This window comes from Sinocyclocheilus anshuiensis, unplaced genomic scaffold (assembly GCF_001515605.1).
Source record: "Sinocyclocheilus anshuiensis isolate Anshui unplaced genomic scaffold, SAMN03320099.WGS_v1.1 scaffold1164, whole genome shotgun sequence".
Taxonomy (NCBI): Eukaryota; Metazoa; Chordata; class Actinopteri; order Cypriniformes; family Cyprinidae; genus Sinocyclocheilus; species Sinocyclocheilus anshuiensis.
This window is the reverse complement of record NW_015551103.1, coordinates 261,280-266,381: the sequence shown is the minus strand read 5'-3', so window position 1 is coordinate 266,381 and position 5,102 is coordinate 261,280. Positions and strand designations below refer to the sequence as shown.

The 5,102-nt window shown below is 37.5% G+C and overlaps 1 protein-coding gene across 1 annotated transcript in view; it reads left to right on the top strand.

Moving 5' to 3' along the window:
* Positions 1-5,102, top strand: part of LOC107662807 (O-acetyl-ADP-ribose deacetylase MACROD2-like) — a 443,444-nt gene that overhangs the window by 408,124 nt on the left and 30,218 nt on the right. The gene's annotated exons all lie outside the window — the stretch shown is intronic.

The window sequence follows — 5,102 nt, the reverse complement described above, 5'->3', positions numbered from 1 at the left end:
CGCGTTTCAAAAAGGCGGGGCATAGAGGAGAAACAATAATGTACAGTATGTGGAAAATAATGTGTTTTTTTTACTTTAAACCGCATAAACACATTTCATTACATCAAATACACAAAATAATGTTCTTTTTAGCAGCATCATATGACCCCTTTAAACATGACATTTTGAAGTAGAAAATTTGAAATAGTATTTTCTTGTAAATCATTCTCCAGTAAACTTTATTTGCAACTTCAAATGTTTTATTTATTTATTTTTGTGCAGTGTCATGCACACAAAGATAAAACACCAGCACTAAAATAATATTCAATAAACATTGATTTAACAACATAGTATGTTATATGAAACCCTAATGCATATAACTAATGACTAGAAAAAACTAAGAAGAAATTTCAATGAAAAGCCATCAAATGTGAAGTGCCACAGGGATCTACGGTTCTTAACTGTAAATTATAAGATGAATTGTTCTTTTTCACTTTACAGTCATCCAAAAACTATACATTTAAGAGTATTTAACTGTAAAATTACTTGAAACATTTCAAATTACCTTTTTTTTTTTACAGTGTGTCTAAACAAAGTTCACAAATTCAGATTGTATTTTGTGTCACTGCCTCCATAACTTCTTGCATATCTAAAGTCTTAATGGGAACCAATCTAGTCACCAACACCCTTGTTTAGAGCCCCGCGTTTAACCTTCACAGGACAGTGTAAACATTAAAGCTAGCTCTGCAAAAGTTGAGCTCTACCAACAAACAACAGTTTGTTACGAGGCAGCGAGGAGCAGAACAAAGTGCGTTAAAGCAGCGCAGTGTATGCTTTATCCACAGGTGTTAGCCACAGCCGTCGTCTTCTAGTGCTGTCGCCAACATCAAATGCACTAGCTCAGAGAACAAGGTACAGCGGCACATTAAATATGTTTTTGAAATCACTTTTTTGATTCATGGGAAATGAGCTTTGCGTGCACATTACCCTTGAGCCAGAGCTTGCAGCTAAGGCTCGCCTATTGGATTCCCGCCGGCCGCAACTTTGTTTTTCATGAACAGAGGAAGTTGATATACAGCTGTGGTGGGATATTGCTTTGTATTACACATTCACTACTCTCCCTGAGGGGATGCTCTCTAACTGAGGTTAGAGCAAGAGGGCCTTTTAGACAGCCTGCTAATGACAGAGAAGCATTAGTGCTGTTCTCCCTAAAGCAGCACTTCATACATTCACATGCTCAGGGGACAACTGGCCCCGAAAGCACTGATCTGGAACTCTCTCCGTGTTCCTCAACGGGTTACCTGTGAGGAGCGTAAAGGAAAACAATATCTTATTCCAGATAAGCTCCCACTTGCCTTCCTTCACAGCAAAAGAATGTGTGAATCTCAGAGGTTCCTCTTTCTGGACTGGAGAAGTCGGTCAGATCATGAGATAAACAGACTGAAAGGGTTTCAGAGGGCATTAGCTGCGGGTGGAGAGACTGGACTTCTTGACAGAATTCTTGGGGGATAAAGTGATTTGTGATGTAATCCACATGAAATCCATACATGGGGGTATCGGTGTGTGGAGAAATGAGAAGGATTGTTCACAGAACTGGCCTGAGCATTTTAGCACCCCCGGATAGCTTTTCAGATGGCCTGTGGGGTGAGTGTGTGTTTAGCGTGTGTGACATGAGGCATTTTAGAGATTAGGAGGTGACAGGTTCGATGGGCAAATCAGGATGCGGAGCGGCAGGTCGAGCTGTTAACTGTGTACTCAGCAGATGTAGAAGGCAGAGGGGGCATGTTTGGAGGGGGAGAGAAAAAGAGAGCAGGTCTGTGTGTGGAGGAAAGAAAGAGACAGGAGGCATCATATATCTCTAAACTTATGCTCATAAGGCATTTAGTCTTATTTTCCTTTAGTTTAACCTTCTAAATTATGTATTTAAAGGTGCTATCAGTATTATTCCCTTATTAAAAAAAGATTTACCCCTGAAGAAATAAATAGCTCTTTTGAAAAATGTTTAATATAATATACACTCATGCATGTGAGATAAAGAATCCAGCATATGGAGGCTACCATGTCCAGATTTTTTTATTTTATTATTTTATTTTATATTAAATAATATTATACATTCCATATATACTTTATATATTTTTCTGTTTGTAATTTAATTTTAATTTATATTTACTCTACTGTAATTTTGTTTTATAATAGATGTAACTGCAACTGTAAACTGAAAATGCTTTAGCAATATAACTAAAGCATGCAAAAAAGTTTTCTTTTCCATTTTTATTAAAATTAATTGTTGCTTCCTTTCTTTTTTATTTGATTAAATTTTTCATTACTTATTTTTTTTTTTTTGCTTTTTACCCTGTTTGCACTATCATTATCGTTTCATTTGATCATATTTTAACAAGTTTGTTATTGCACACACGTTGCAAATGTTTCCGCAATAAGTAGTTTTTCATGCCATAGAAACTTAAAAAAATAGAAAAAAATATATATGAACCAAATGTGTTTGACAAAAAATGTGTGTGTAAGGGAAAGATAGAGGCAATGAAATAGAAAAGAAAACGCAACAAGAGGATGGAAAGAAAAACAGCGCAGGAGGGGTCAAGCGACAGGAAGCTTCAGTGTTGCATTTATACAGAGGGTGGGCAGTTTTACAATTGTATATTGTAGATAGTGGCTCAAGTGTCTCCAAGTCCACAGTTTTGCACAGCTGGAAACACGGCTGTTAAGCTCCGACCCTGGCAGAGAGCGAGACACTGAATCAAAAGACTCTGCACCACACGAGCTTCGTGTAGCTCTTAAAAGTGGTAGCCAACACACACACACACACGCAGAAGGTAGATTCTCCCATGTGATGGGAGGAAGTACTCAGACTCAGACAAGTGCGTGCTGTTTGATCCTGTACGATTACGGATCCATAGTAATGTGACTGTAAATGTATGGAATTAGAAATATTTTCTAGGTAGCTCACAGAAGCGTTTCTGCATGTATGCAAGTGAGCATCCTCCTCCTGAATGTGTGCGTGTGCGAGTGTGTGGTAGTGTCTTATCATCTGAACTCTGTTACACTACTGCCATCTGCTGGTAGAACGACTCACTGCTGGGTCACTGCATTGAGCTGAAATTCACATCCTTATTCAGCATGTTGCTTTTATAAAATCATAAAATAATGAAACACGACACCAAATGCTTGTTTCCATGGCCTCAGATGTCCTTTCTCTTCCTTCAAAGCCAGTATTCCGTCTTTATGTCTTTGCTTGCCTTAGTTTTTGTTGTTTGGATGTGTAATAGACAAGAAGTCATTTTTTGATGGATGTGATGACTCCATACTGGGTTATTTCAATGTCTCTCTCGCTAATAAAACCACCGGTGTAATTTTAAAATCAAGAAAATAGCTTACTCACAATTTTGAAACTTCTAAACCTTCCACCTTTAACTATTTGAACTTTGCGTTCTTTGCTTTTAACTGCTTCCCATGTGAAAGAGGCCATCACAAAATTAGAATAATTTGCTTTTGTCTCCAGGTTATAAAAAACATCCCTCAGTGGTGTACATGGTGATCGTATGACCCTACATTGAATCCGAGGGGATTTATCTTCTTAGGATTTCAGAATCCAATTTATCTTCTGGTTCCTCACAAGAATACCATCAAAGACGAGGGCCTTTTTAGCAATAGGATGCTATGACTGTGACTAAGTCAGTGCTTTAACCCCACGCACAGGATCGTGGGTTAACATGGATCTGAATATGCCTATATACCTTCCTTCCTTCATGTGAATGCAGCATTTTTAAAGTTACGTTCTCAAAGTCCACAGGATGACATACCTTCTCCTACATAATAATTCATCTAGTGAGCAAAACATTGAGCTGCAGTCACTGGAGAAATGACCTCTGCCCTCTAAATGAATAAAAAGTCACTATATCATAATCTGCTGTTATTGGTTTATCAATATTTAAGGAAGAAGTCTAGAGGGTCCAGTGGGTGTGAAGCAGCATTTGATTGACAGCAATACTAGAGGCAAGGCTAACGACAAAACACGGTACCTTTTATGAAGGTCGTTTGGCATATTGTGTTTGTTTTTCTTTTTTGTATTATTTTAAGAGTATGTGGTGAGAAAATAAATTGCTCAGACATTGGAAAATTGCTTCTCACACCAGCTTGTTAAAAAAGCCAATTATTTCAGCAGCGTAATGGCCATTGTCAAGCACAGCGGATTATTTGTGTCAGGGTCTTCATTTTCCAATTCATCCCAAACCCCATCTGGGTTAAAGAGAGAGAGTCCGGTGGAGCATCATGATGTAACTGAGGAGAGGAGAGAGGTAGAAGGAGATGTCGAGTTTAGAGGACTAAAGTGACTGAGAGGGACAAAATTAAACCCACTTGGGATAAACACATTCATGTAAGCCCGTGGGATGCACGGCTGCGGCTCATTGGAGTTCTGTGTGGGGTTTGCTGAGATGCATTTAGCTGTCCGTTGGGACGGCACTCTGTGCAGTCTAGAGATATTGAGAGAGCGCAAAATTAGTGCAGCGATGAAACATCCAGTTTGACAGAACTATTATAAATATTTGATGTAAAACATGACCACAGTAGTAGAGTATTCCTCCAGACAAATGTATGGACTACTTTATCAAGGATCTTGAGGGAAGATAAATCTCCCGAACAGTTTTTTAACATACCCATCAATGTGCTGGAGTTGTGATACTGTAGTACACTGTAAAAAATAAGTGTAATTTTAACTGTAACATTTTGTAAAAACGCTACGGAAAAAAACTGTTAATAGGTTAACAGTAAGTTCCCGTACTATATACAGGGAAAAACTGTAAAATATCTAACCAGACATTTCATGTCATTTTACAGTAAAATGCTGTTAATTTGACCGTTTTTAGAAGTAAAAATAACAAATCAATGTGTAATTTACAGTCAAAAACTATAAACTGATATTCCCAGAATTCCCTGCATGACACTCCACATTTGAAAGTATTTTGTTTAAATAATCATGTTTTTTTAATAGTTTTTGTTATTAGTTATGTATATATTTATGTATATTATGTTACATCTTCTGTTGTTTAATGAAAGTTTAATGCATTAAGTATCATGTGTGTTACCATGATGGTGTTTTGTGTTTG